This window comes from Pinus tabuliformis, chromosome 5_1, assembly GCF_031772625.1.
Source record: "Pinus tabuliformis cultivar Carrire ecotype Pingquan chromosome 5_1, CPIR1, whole genome shotgun sequence".
In the NCBI taxonomy this organism is placed as follows: domain Eukaryota; kingdom Viridiplantae; phylum Streptophyta; class Pinopsida; order Pinales; family Pinaceae; genus Pinus; species Pinus tabuliformis.
In genome coordinates this window covers 384,184,858-384,199,898 of record NC_142305.1, presented here as the reverse complement: position 1 = coordinate 384,199,898, position 15,041 = coordinate 384,184,858, and the positions used below count along the sequence as shown (strand labels likewise).

Below are 15,041 nucleotides of genomic sequence, written 5' to 3'. Positions count from 1 at the left end.
TGTGCTTCTTTTATGAAAACTGTGTTTTCTACAGGAAGTTCCTGTAGAAATTACAAAAAGCTAAAAATGGATTGCAAAAAGGTGGTTTGGCGAACATGATAGCTTCCGCAAGGGTTCAGAAGTCCTCCTGCAATCTTAAAACTCCTCCTCCATCATCTCCATGCCTGCATCACAGCCCAAGCTCAGCTTTTCTTTCCATGCAAGAACTTGCAGAATGCTTTGAAGGAAAAAATACATAGAACAGAATTTGTTTTTGCCCTAACTTGAAAACCATGCATCCATTTGAAAAACCGCTTTACAGGGAATTGTATAGGAATGATGGCAACATTCCTGAGCAGTTTTGGCCCATTTCAATGTACGGTTTCCAAGAAATCAGCCTCCATCACCTTCAACCATTTTTGCATTTTCTCCATATCCGTGCATCCATTTCAAAACCTGTTTCATGGGGAGATGCACATGGGTGATAGTAGCCTACCCAAGAAGTTTCAGCCGATTCCGATGCGTGGTTTCCGAGAAATGGATCTCTGAAAGTTTCAGCCATTTTCTGTTTTTCTCGAAATCTGTGCATCCATTGATCGCAATTTTGCTATGGAAGGTTCATAATGATGATAGGAACATGATCAGCAAGTTTCAGATCGATCCAATCTATCGTTCGAGAGCAATGGCGAAAACAAGTTTTGGTCCTGTGAAAATTCAGCAGCAGCAGCTTGAGGGTACAGATCTGAATGTGGAAACGAACTCCTGCAGCCTAGATCCGGCCAGAGGATACCCGCATAAGAAAAATAACCACACATCAGACAACAAAGAGCTTATAGCACAAAGGAGCCATCATGCAACCACCAAAACAAATGCATGCAGCAGCAAAAAGCACCTCACAACAACCATTTGACTTCAGGTACGTGACTAAAACTCATTCCTCTGATTGCATGAATGTAATTCGGAAACAGCATGAGTAATGAGATGGTTGGGATTACAAAAATCGGTGGCCAGCTAACTAGCCACCCTCATCCAGTTCAACAGCGCTCAGTGGGTGAATAAGACACATGCGCTCAGCCATCTCAGGAGGAAATTGGGAAACAAGTAATGGTGACTGTTTGACCTTCAACGTGATTGATGGAGTGATCACAGGTAGGAAACATGATGATTCGTGACAGCACTTCCATCTGCATGGCCAGCACATGTTTTTTCCACCTCACCACAAATCATGCAGCAACTAAAGATGGCTCGGCTGAAACTCACGAACTGCTGTTCATCTGCACTTTCCACATCCTCAACTGAAGTGTGCACAATCGGTTAACCTATCGTCCTCCACTGAGTTTTTCTACCTGTTTTCGAAATTCTCCCGCATATCGGGCTCGCTCAAAGGCAGAATAACATTCTACAGGAAACGGGGGGGTCTTCTACAGGAAGTATGGCACAGCATTCTGGAGCAGAGAAGCCCAGACTTTTCTTCATCGAGTTTGGAGTTCTGAGAGAGGTGGGCTTGGAAAAAAACACTCTTCCATGCAATCAACGAATTGAAAGAATTGGTGGAACACAAAATTCAAGGATACTCCAGGTACCCTTTAGAACAAAGAAAGGAGTTCTGCAGAAATGGGTTTCCCAATTTGATGTGTGGCCTTACTTGGAGAGATTTTCAGAGGATGTATTAAATGAAGTCACGGCAGAGCTAAAAGGTCAACCTGACCTAATCATTGGCAATTACAGTGATGGAAATTTAGTTGCATCTCTGATTTCACATAGACAAGGAATCACTCAGTGCAACATAGCCCATGCTTTGAAGACCAAATACCCAAATTCAAACATATACTGGGAAAAATATGAAAGAAAATACCACTTCTCTTGCCAGTTTACTGCAGATCTAATTGTAATGAATCATGCAGATTTTATTATCACTAGCACATATCAAGAGATTGCTGGAAGCAAGGATACTGTTGGACAGTACGAGAGCCACACTGCTTTCACCCTTCCTGGTCTTTATCATTTGGTTCATGGAATTGATTTTTTTGATCCCAAATTCAACATTGTTTCTCCTGGAGCAGACATGCAGATTTATTTCCCTTATACAGAGAAGCAGCATTGTCTTACTGCTTTACATGATTCAATTGAGGAACTCTTGTTCAATCCTGAACAGACAGCTGAACACATGTGTATTTTGAATGACCGTAAAAAGCCCATTATCTTTTCTATGGCAAGACTCGATAGAGTGAAAAACATGACAGGACTGGTTGAATGGTTTGCAAAGAACAAACACTTGAGGGATACTGTCCTCCACGTTCTGGGGAGGAAACCATATACAGAATTCCCATTCTGATCAGTGCACAAGCCAAAACAGAGCGTGAGGAAGCAAGATATTGAGGCAGAGAAGAAAACTAAGGGTAAGGAAACTAAGGGAAAGAAAACCTAGGGCAAACCATCACAGGAAAAGCCACTGGAAAAGCAAGAGGAAAAGCAAGAAAGAAAAAGAAGGAAGAAACAGAGAGAAAAAAAACAAGTTTAATCCCTGGAAATTGTTGCAGGTTGCAGGAACACAATGTGGAAAGGGGGCCTCCCAACACAAGCAGAAGGGTCCCTACCAAGTTCCCAGGCATCCTCACATCCATCCCCTCCATGAAAACTCATTTTTTCATGGTTTGGACACAATCTAGTCATGGTTCAACCTTCTACAGGAAGCTACAGGACTTTCTACAGGAAGTTCTGTATTTCTACTAGAAACATCCTGTAGAGCCTTTGGGCAGGCCAGAATCGATTATGGAGAGGGATTTGAAGCTTGAAGTCTTTTGAGAAGGCATGCAACCACTCTATTCTTCCATCCTCCACTAGTTTCATCTCCTTTCACCACCATTACCACAATCTGATTGAATATACTTGCACAATCATACCAAAGCTGAGAATTCTCTCGGAAAAGGAGCAGGCAGTGGGAAGAAGTAGAGAGAAAAGCATGGTTTCCTGACCACGAAGAGGACAACACTTTAGAAGCTTGACATGACAGGGAGGCCACCAGGGCCATCAAAGATGAGGAGATAGATTGGTTGCCCAAAGGATGAGCAACACTTTCAGCAGGGGGTGATGATGAGCCCCAAAAATGGATAACTATTTGGGCTCATTCAACCTCCTAATTCGACTTAATCCACCATTCTCATTAGTTTATTGCATGTTTTTGATTATATTTATGATAATAGAGTGAATTGGGTTAGTCATTATGCCAACAAGTCTAATGTGTGCTTTGTGTAGCCTTTTTGGTCAATTTGGAGACACAATCAAGGGTTGAAATGAGCACTTGGAAGCGAAATTCATGGAGAGGATTTGTAGGAAGGTGTCCCCTTCATTTATGGGCCCTTACCTTGAATTCTCCACCATCAGCTCGGAGGTCAAGGGCCACCAAATCAATTAACACAAGGGCAGCCAAGCAAGTCAAGTAGGACTGCTGTTAACTGCAAGTTTTGGGCAGCCGAGTCCCTAAAGTTTAGGAGGACTGTTGGGGTCCTCAATTTGTATAAATAAGAGGGCTTAGGGCCTCATTTCAGTTAGTCACTTTATAGTCATTTTGTAGCTAGTAGTTAGTTACTTTTTAGGTAGAAGGTAGCTAGTTTGTAGTTCGATTTTAGTCAGTAGATTAGCTTTGGATTTCAGCACATTTTCAAGCTCTCCCTTGTGGATAGTTTTTGATGTAACTCTTCTTTTCTTGCTCAATAAAGATGAATCCAACTTTGCACCAGCTCTAAATCTCTGTTAGGAGGTTGTAGCTCTTGGGGTTGGGCCCATCTCAAGTGCCCAGTATCTCCTTTGTTTACTTTCATGTGTCTTTGTTGCATTCTTAGAATAAAATCTGCTATTTAGATTTAAATCTTGCTTTGTTATTTAGATTGCTTTTGATGGTTAAAGTAACTTCTTATGTTCAGAATAGATTGGTAGGATAATAAAAGGAAAAAGGCTCCAAAAAAGGGTTAACAAACACTTTTGGTTTCACCTCTTCCTTATTGGATCAGGGGCTGGAATTGAAGTAACCGTGGTGTCCCCAACAAAAACACTAGTTTGCCTTACCATGCAATCCTTAGTGTACTGTTTTCATTTGCAGAAGTTGGTTATGTGTTCAGATCTCTAAAATGGTTCATTTCATAGTTGATGTACATGGTTTTCTTTCCAAATAGAGCTGGTGTTCATTCGTTTTATTGATAGTTAGATTAGATTAGCTAGGACTTTGATTATTTGCAAGACTTTGTTGATCCGGTTAAATGTACACCGTGCAGAGCATCTCTACCACTCTCTCGTCCGCCTAAGATTCATCAGAGCCAGTTGTTCCATCTCCTAGCTTGGTTCCTCATCTCACACCTGTCCTTCTGCCCACGTAACCCTACCTTCTTGCTCCATCATTGTCTTAGCCTTCTTTAAGCCAAGTAATGCTTCTACACCCTCTCATCACTCCATCCACCTATCCCTGGGTCACTCCAGGCCGCTATCCTACCTCCCTATCCATTCATGCATTTTCCCTCACTCACCCATCCTCTAAAATCCACTTTTTAAACATCCTGTAGAAATTTTTGAACATCCTGTAGAAATCTCTGAACATCCTGTAGAACCCCTGCAGACTTCCTGTAGAAGCTAACAAATGAGGTTTCTTGATAGCCAAACTTTGTGAAACTCTCTGGAAGGGTGTTAGGGACTCCTTAGACCCTCTCTGAACCTTCCCAACCTTTTCCAAGCATTTCTCCTCCATGATCCACCCCTACACAGTAAATCCAGTTAAAAGCACATGCATGATAATTCTAATAACTTATTCAAAAATACAAAAAGATGTTTTCTTCAGGTAGAGGTAGTCTAGACACATGTATTTTACCTTCATAGAAGTAATGGCATCCCTTCCAGTAGTTTGTATTCTCTCCTTTGCATCAATAGGACTAGCTGGTAGAATTAGGGTTTGCTAGGGTTTGCGTTACTTTTTGGCTTTCAGTTTCTTTCCGCAAGTAGATTAGCTTCCTTTGAGTTAGCTTTCATCCATCAGTTAAAAAGCTTCTTCTAAGAGCTCATATAAGTTGGCTTAAGCCCCTAGCAGACTTGTGCCAGCTGACCAAGTGACAGCTGCGGCAAGAGCTAGTACTTGTGCATACAGCACCGTCGCTTCCAAGTTTGTTACGAACTACTGGGTTGATAAAATTAAAGAAGGGAGTTTCAAGAGTTGCAACATTATTGCTGCAATACTGGAGCCCACCACTAGTTTCAAGTTTAGTGATTCCTCATCAAGTTTAATGCCCAACCCACGTTTAATATGTTTTTGTCATAAACGTGAAGAATTTCACAAATTGAAACACAAAATCTACTTCTTCTTTTTCACTTTTGTTGAGATAAAACTCAAACATTCACAAAAAAATTTGACACGGTTGTTTTTGGTCAAATGACCCTAGAAAAAAACCTAAGGGAAAACTAGTGACAGAGAGGAGATATCATTATTTCTTCTGAGAAATTATTATAACAGTCAAATCAACAATAAATGCAACTTATCCTCCTTGGAAATTGTTCCCATATTTCCTAGATATTTGTGCTTCCTTATCTCCTCAATTTCTCTGCCCAATGCTACCTTGGAAACCATTCTCGGCTACTCAAAAATTCATGTTTCTCATTGTAAAAACATATAACAATAAATTTTGTATGAAATCCTTGATTTTTGTGCCTGATTGCCTTGAAATTCATTCCCATTTTTCCTCAACTTTTTTGTTTCTTTAAAATGCAATTAATGCAGTAGAAAATTCCTTTAATTTCATGCCACTCTCCTCGAAATTTGTGATACTTCTCTAGTTGTATATTCTAAGCATTTAATGCACCCTATTCTCCTCAGAATTCATGGTGTATCTACTATATAATGCTAGAATGCGTGCCTCAATTTATGTGTTTTCCTTGATCAGAAATGCATACCCTTTTCCTAGAATTCATTCCGTACTCTTATTACTGTATGTGCTTTTCTCTTTTCCTTCATTTGTTCTAATTGATTACTCTCTCCTCAGCTCAACTCCTCTTTGTGTACTCTTTTATTTTCTCCAAAACTTGTGAAGAAAAAATTGGGGTCTCTTCCCCTTACTTGACCTTTTGTCTTCTCATAAAGAAACCCTAAGTTCCAATGGCTGAGATTTGATCTTGGCCATTGAGATCAAGGGTGGAGATATAATCTCTCATTGACCCACTTAAGTGGATTAGACTTTAATACACATAATTTCAGTTTATCCCCTCATCTCCTTTTTCATTAATTATATCAAAAAGCCACTTTATGAATTTAATACTCATAAAGTCATTTTCACTTTACTTCTCATAAAGCTAAGTCAAGATGTCATGTTGGACACTTTTCCCAAGGAAGGACACCATGCCCTAGGAAACACTTTTCCTTCGTACACTTTTTCTAACACTTCCTCTTACCAAGGAAAGTGTTTCTCACCACTCCCATATTGTCTTTAAAATAAACATGCTTGCCCCTTGGTAAGGACTTGGTGAGAATGTCAGTCACCTACTCATAAGTAGATATATACTAAAGTGAATTGTTTCTCTCTAAATATTGTCATAGGTGAAGTGGTATCTGATTATTATGTGTTTTGACCTATCATGAAAAACTGGATTCTTCAATGAGTTTGATGCGACTCTGATTATCATGGTAAATCATAGTAGGCATCAACTTCTAATCAAATAAGTCCACCAACAACCTACAAATTCAAAGGGCCTCATAACTATCCTGACTAGCTGCCAAATACTCTACCTCAACAAAACTCAGTGCAATTGACTATTGGTTCTTGTTGAACCATGTCACAATTGTCAAACACAACCTAAAGCAACATTCAAAAGTGGTCTTCCAACCTAAAGTAACATTCAAAAGTTTTCTTAGCTAGTCAATCTGACTCCACCCCACCTAAACATAGTCCATACCATAATCCATTGTCTCTTGCATATATCGAAACACATGTTTTTTATCCACCCAATGCACTATTGTAGGCTCCTCCATGAACTAACTAAGAGCGTTGACTATAAAACGAATGGTTGGCCTAGTGCTGATTGGATACATCAATGAACCAATCAACTGACAATAAATTGTGGGATCAACTAATTCAGACTCAGAAGTGTGAAGCTTGTTCCAGTTGTTAATCATCATTGTGGACCTTGGCCTATAGTCCTCCATATGGAATCTCATCAAAATGTCTGCGAAATACTTTCCCTTCTCCAAAATATATGACCCTCCTCCCGCCACACCTCTAACCCCAAGAAATAGCGAATCAATCCAATGTTCGTCATCTCAAACTCGGAGACAATGTCATGCTTGCAATACTATATGAGCCTCTCTTCTCCTGTAATACAATACATAAATCATCCACATATAACACAAGAATGTGAGGATCCTCACCAATCACAATTAGTAAAGGTTCAAATCTGAATCACTCTTTCAAAAACCCAACTACTGCAAGTAATCATCTACCTGAGAATACCAAGTTCTCGTAGCTTTCTTTAGGCCATATAATGCCTTCTTCAACCTGCAGACACGGGAATCCCTCCTGTGCACCTCAAATCCCTGTGGCTTATCAATATAAACCTACTCATGGAGGATCCCATTCAGAAATGTGATCTTCACATCCATTTGGTGGATCTTCCAACCCATATTTCCTGCTTTAATTACCACTAATCTAATAAAAGTATATTGGGCAACTGGAGTGAATGCCTCCTCACAATCAACACCCTCTACCTATGAAAACCCTTGTACTACAAATCAAGATTTGTACTTCTCAATGCCACTATTTGCAACATACTTGATCTTGTAGAGCCACTTGGAAGTTACTACTGACTTCCCCTCAAACCTTGGTACAATCTCCCAAACTTCATTCTTCATGATGGAAGAATACTCTTCCACCATGGTATCCCACTAAACCTGCTAACCTGCTACCTCCTCATAGCTAGAAGGCTCAAACTAAACAACGTTTCTTACCATAGTAAATAACTACAAAATCTCTCTGGTGATCTATTCTCCCTATCAATCCTCTTGGGAAAACCCACAGACTCTTGTGCTTCCTTCATGATCTCTTGAAGGAATCTTTGCTTCCTCTTCCCTGAAATAGTCTCGTTTATTGATGTGGAAATACCCCCCTCTAAAGGATGTGACCCTAAATGAGATTCACCTATGTTAGATGATGAACTTATACCCCATGAACCTGTGAGCTATGAACCCATATTTGGTGACCTAGTCATCTATCTATTAGTCACTCCTAAACCATATGATCCTCCTAATCCCTATGGTCCACTAATTTGTGGTGAACTCCCCTACTATGGACTTAGTTTCTCTACGTGATCCAAGTCTTGTGACCTCTTCAAGGATCTATCCTCCTCAATCTCACATCCTACCTCAGAATGACCTTACTCTTTGCAGGAATATATATGTGGTGTGCCTTGGAGGTTTCACTATACACCAAAAATACACCCTTCTAAGTTGTGGGTTATAGATTTTTCCTCTTCTCCTTAGGGACATGCGAATAAGTTAGGAACCCAAAAATACTAAAGTGCCCAATCTCAAGCTTCTTCCTAGAAAGGCCTCCTCAAGAATCTTGTTCCCCAACACTCTGTGTGGACTCCTATTCTACAGGTACATTGTAGTGTTACATGCCTTTGTATAAAGAAAGAAGGGAAACCCATGATCATGTAACATAGCTCTAGATATCCCAACAATAGCCCTGTTCTTCCTCTCTGCAATCCCATTATGTTGTGGGTTGTATGGAACTGCTCACTCCCTCTTGATGCTTGCTCTCACACAAAATTTATTCAACTCATTAAAGGTATACTCACCCCCATCTTTGGACCTCAAGACCTTAATCTTCTTGCATATCTGGTTCTCCACAAGAGCCGTAAACTCTTGGAACCTCTTGAAGACATCACCCTTGATATTCATGAAGAAAATCCGGGTCTTCCTGGAGAATGTGAAATTTTTAATATTATTGCAGTTACTAGTTAGTATTCACCTGTCTAGAGAGATTATTTCTCTTCTGCAATTTATATGTGACAGATACTGAATAAAACACTACTACAACCTAATGGAAATTAAATCATAGGAATTGAGAAAAATATTTCATGTCTACATAATAATGAACATGAATATTTTTGGACAAATGCCCCTAGAAAAACTTCGAAGGGAAAACCAATGCAGTGGATGAGAATTTTTATTAGTCTTCTTCAACAAAATCTGTGATTGAAATTTTACAATTGCTTGACGTAAACTGTAAAGAGACCACATGATCTCGAACTCCATCGAGAATGAGCCTCTTAGCCTTCCCCTGCTTATCTTTGTACTTCTTCTTTTGATCTTTGTCAGTAGGAACAAGTACAACACTATTGACATAGGTATCGAGATCATATTCCTCCATAACAACTAAGATTTTGGTATTCCATATGACATAGTTGGAGGCTCTGTCCAACCTGTCCTGATCTCTGAGCCCAATTCCATCTCACCTAGTTGTTGAACTGATTCCTCTATTCAATGCTCAACTACTCAACAAGTAAGAAATTAAAACCTTCTGCCAAAAATTTCTATAAGGAGAAAATTCCCCTTCTACGCACTTCATTATTTTCCAGTGATTTATGCCATGATAGAAATTGCGCCCTTCAAGCACTACGTTGAGGCTCTGCATCACTCCCTCTACCTCTGTAAACTCATGAACTGTAAATCGTACCTCTCTATCGTCTCACTTTGAGAGAGATTTCCTCAAATCTTCTTCTCGATAAGGACTGCGCAATCCCTTCAAGGGGATTCGAATTACTTCCAAGTGCAACTTTCGGCCTCACTACTCAGCACTAGATCTACTCTTTCTATTTCAAAATCAATGCTTTGATACCATGTGAAAATTCCTAGATTCGAAGAGCCCCTACTGCAGCAAATCTGAATCTATTTCACCTACTTGATTTTAAATTACATTCATCAAGTTATTCATCCGAACACTGAAGAAAATTACTTCTACAGCCTACACCAATTAAATATTTGATCTCATGAAACAGAAAACATAGCAAAGAACAAGATACATAGGACACACTTATTTTTGGACATAATAGTCCCCGAAAAAACCCAATGTGGGAAAACCGGCGCAGTAGTTCTGAGGGTTTATTATTATGTAGGAGAAATATCTAAATATAAATCTAGGATGCTCATCTAGAAATCCTTTACTAAGAAAATACTAGCAGAAAATCTGAGGGAGTTTTACCTCACTTCACCCGGCAGAATTCCGACTGATTTGGCACAAGACTAGCTAACCCCGACTATCCCAACTATTTATGTGATGGCTCTGTGTTAGCTCTACGTCACCTTCTCTACCATCTGCATCAACTCTCCTGGTTTTTTTGGCAGTTCCCGACAGTTCCTAGTAGTTTTGGTTGTTCTAGCAGTTCTGGATTCTGCGTGTGAGGCATATTTTCTACGTCATCTCTCTTGGCTACTGCATTGCCTCTGCGTGAACTCTCTCGGCTATTCCAGCATTTCTCGGCAGCTCCAGCTATTTTGACAATTCTAGATTTTGCACGACAAGCATCTTTTCTGCTATGCACTAGCCATTCTTTCTCTGCGTCAAGACTGTGTGGGCCTAGACTGGCCTAGCATCAACTCTCCCTGCTACTGCAATGCCTCTCTACAAGTTCTCTCCACCTCTTTATTCTGTATTTTTTGGAAATTCCTTCTCCCAGATTCTCTCTACCCCTCAACTGCTAGATCTCCCTAACCTGTTTTCCTCTTGAGAACTTCTCACCTCAGAAAATCGAATTCCTCAATCTCTCTGTGTGTATTTCCAAATGAACCCCAAGCCTCCATTTTATACTTTTCTTGTTGAGTCTTTAATGGCTGAAATTAAGTCTCTTATCAATGGCTAAGATTAAAACATGACTTGATCTACCTTCTAGATCATTCTCACCCATATTTTGATTAATATTTTAAAATCCCTAAGTTTAGACTTAGGAACCCCATTAAAAATATTAATTATTTTAATAAAATACATTCCGTGTCGAATTTCACCAAACGGTTTCTGGGTTCTTTAGAACTCATGTTCCTTAGCCTCTCCACAAATCTTCAAGGCTAGATCACTTCTAATGCTACCAAAAACTAACATCCATATCATCTTTGAAGAAGATGAATCTCTCCTTCCCCAATGCCTTTGTCAAAATGTTCGCTACCTGCTCATCTATAGATGTACATTGTAGCTAAACAATATTGTGTTGTACACAATCCTTGACGAAGTGGTACCTGATGTTTATATGCTTGGACATGTCACGAAACACCGGATTCTCAGAGAACTTGATGCAACTCTGATTGTCACAATATATCATTGTGGTCTCTATCCTCTGACCAAACAAGGTCACTATTAGCTTCCAAATCCATGTGGCCTCACATGTAGCCATTCTTGCTACTATGTACTTTGCTTCTGCATAACTTAGTGCCATAGAATTTTTCTTCCAATTGTACCAAGAAACAACTCCTAATCCCATGTTGAACATGCACCCTGAAGTGCTTTTTTGATCCACTATATTACATGCCCAGTCTGTGTCAATATAGCCCACCAACTTGATACCATCACCTTGGGCATATCTGATGCCATACTCGATAATACCACACAAATATCTCAAAATGTGTTTTGCTGCAGTCCAATACACTCTTTTTAGTTCCACCATGAACTAACTCGGAGAGTTTACTGGATAAGTTATATATGGCCTGGTTTTGACCAAATACATGAGAAAGCCAATCAAATGTCTGTATAAGGTGGCATCTACATCCTTCTCCCTGGATTTTTTGACCTTCCTCCAATGGTCATGGGTGTAGACATGGCTCTGCAATCCTCAATCCTGAACCTCCTCAGGATTGCAATGCATTACTTCCCTTTTCCAAGGAAAATCTCCCCATGTGTCTACCACACCTCCATGCCTAGAAAGTAATGCATGAGCCCCAAATCCTTCATCTCAAACTTTATTGCAATATCCCTCTTTCATCCATTTATGATCACTAGTGAACCTGTTAGAAACAAGTCATCCATGTCCAAGACAAGAATGATAACTTCACCCCCAACCACCAAGTAGTAGAGGTTGGCATCTACCTCACTCTTCCCAAATCCTATTCCCTACAATTTTTGGTCAATGAACACATACCATGCCCTGGGAGCCTGCTTAAGCCCATACAAATCTCTCTTCAACATAAACACGTGGGTCTCACTAGTGTGTGCTACAAAGCCCTTTGGTTGATCGATGCATACCTCCTCTTCCAACTCACCATTTATGAACGTCATCTTGACATCCATCTGATGAATTTGCCATCCCATTGGTGCTACTAATGAGATCATGGCTCGTATATAAGTATACCTAGCCAAAGGAGAAAATGTCTCCTCATATTTTATCCCCCCTTTATGAGAGAACCCCTTTGCCAGAAACCTCGCCATGTATTTCTTGATGTTGTCATCTGCACCATGCTTGATCTTATATATCTAGCATGATCCAACCATTGTCCTATCTATCAGTTTAAGAACAACCTCTCACACATTGTTTAGCATGATTGAGGTGTACTCCTCAACCATAGCATCCCTCCACACACGTTTTTATGCAACCTCCTGATAGCTAGAAGGCTCTGTCACACAGAATGAGTCAATCTTGCGGACAAGATAGACCTTCCTAGAATCTAACAATATCTAGTGACAAGCAAGCCAATCAAAAACTATCTTTCTCTAAATATGCATTTATAAACAAAGGCAAACAAATGTTTTAGGCCTACCTTGGGTCCAATGCAAGTTTGTAGAAGCCTCGCTCCTTTGATCCAAATGAGCTCCCTTGTTGCGAATCTGTAAACACAAACAAGCAAACAAATTAAATAGCACCTGAAAAACCAATATTATAAAGCATACTTAACATGATGATCAAGGAATTCATGAAACAAATGACATAAGACAATTTGTTGAGAAAAATGAATCTGATTGTATTAATTCAAATCAAAGAAGAACTTTACAACTTGTGCCTTGATGTTGTACAATCTCCTCCCAGGGTCCAACAAGAAGTCTCCTCTACTTTGACAAGTTTCACTCTCTTCCCAATGAAGCCAAAAAGGTATGTGATCTCTCCTCTCAAGCTTAACTAGGAAGTCTCAATTCCACCAACATTTACCCTCAAAAATGTTCTGCTTCTAACCTCCCTCGCAACCAGCCCAATGCCTTAATTTATAGTGCAATGGAGGGAAGTTACTAGGTCCTCCTTCAAAGGGATAAAGCCCTCCTTCAAAGGGATAGCTCCTCTCATCAAGGGATTAGCTCCTTCTCTTTTGGGATGCATGAACCACCTAAGAGTGACCAATCCACGTCGAAATTACTTCTAGAATCATCTAGAATTAACCCAAAGTGAGTTTCTTAGAATAAATTTGCGCCTTTTTGACTTTCACAGGGGTCCGCACCCACTCCTTTAGGGACAGAGCGGGCAGGTCCACAGGTATTGTGAACAGGGGGTGCGGGACCGTAGGCAACAGTGAGAGAAAGTGCGGAACTAGAGCTTTGTTGATTTTCAATGTCTTTCTCTCATTTTCAAAGCTTGACTTGAAGAGCTGAGGTCTGAGACTTGCTTAGGAGGATAGTACAAGTGATGACAGACCCATACTGACTGCAAATAGCCATAGTGACGATATTTTTATGTAACAGATTGCCCCCTAAAGTGCGAAGTTTGTAGTAGATGAGGATTTCATTTATCATTTAGGAAGAGTGAAGTACTTTATCATTTCGAGGATCATCTTTTGGAGAGCCCCGTCGGAACCTGTAAAAACATTCAATGCAAGATATACATATGAGATCATATCATCGTTGAGGTATGCATTCCCATACTCAGATCAAAACTGACTAGAAAACTAACTATTGCTCTGATATAGGAATGATCTTGTAATACATCACAAGTATAGACATGTAGACACAGTATGGACGCAGCCATCTGTTTATGAATAGTCCACAATATAATGAATACAAAATTCCTCTCAGCCTGGATTGCGGAAACTAGATCCAGGGTATTCATTTCTACTTCTCGAAACAGTACGATTCTATCCATGCGAATGAATGTGTTGAAGTCGAACATGGTAGAAACCACTTGATTACCAATCAATGATGTAAATTGTTAACAAGTGTGAGAGAAACCACCAGTGATGTCAATGGCTCTCAAAGTACTCAGTACAATCCATGAGATGTGAATAGATGTGTTGATGTCGAACATGTCACGGAGTCCTTTGATCGAAGGTCAATGATGCAACCTGTCGTCAAAGGCGAGAAACTTGCCATTGAGGCATGCAAATCCCAAGGTACTGACAATTTCTAGATCATCTTTCTAGATAGTGAGCTGAAGTCGATAGAAAGTGATCTGTCATAGGCAAGCCCACAACACGAAATCATAGATCAAGTTGAAGAAATTTAGTTGCAAGGACTGACTCAGGGATGGTCAAGATGGATGACAGATATTTTGCAGATGAATGGCTTATTGGCAGTGACCTCTTGAACACATAACGACACAACAGATGGTTTGGTGACAATTGACCCAAAGTTAATACCCAGAACCGGCTGAAGACTTTCAATGTGGTTTGATCAACTATTAAGCAAAGGATTTCCCAACCCAGGTGAATAAAAGTGTCGTGCTCAAGAGTGGTTACAAAGTATGACAAACAGGCTCATTTTTCTCTCTTTTCCCCCACCATTTCTGGCAAGTACCTCTTTATTTTTGACAAGCTTGAGGAGGATAACATTTGCTTGATTATAAGCTCATCCTTCGGATGAGTCCAAATTAGTTTAAATTCGAACCCTAAGAAGGAGTGGTTCATTCTTGTTTGTAATTGAACAAGTCCTTTACTGTTAAATTTTAATGAGTCCAGTATAGGAGAAACTCGGTGTTTTTCAATTTTAGAGAGTCTGAAAAACTTAAGAAGACTGCAAGGTTGACCTTTTTTGTAAATTTGTGTCTCCCAAGCCCGAAAAAGTATAAAATAATACTTGAGAGAACCGCTTGATATTTACGACCAAGGAGTACTTTTCATAATTAGATCC

General features: G+C 39.9%; 1 pseudogene; it reads left to right on the top strand.

The window, feature by feature from the left end:
- The first annotated feature begins 1,411 nt into the window (after positions 1 to 1,411).
- LOC149165054 (sucrose synthase 4 pseudogene) lies at positions 1,412 to 2,314 on the top strand (annotated as a pseudogene).
- Positions 2,315 to 15,041: the final 12,727 nt, after the last annotated feature.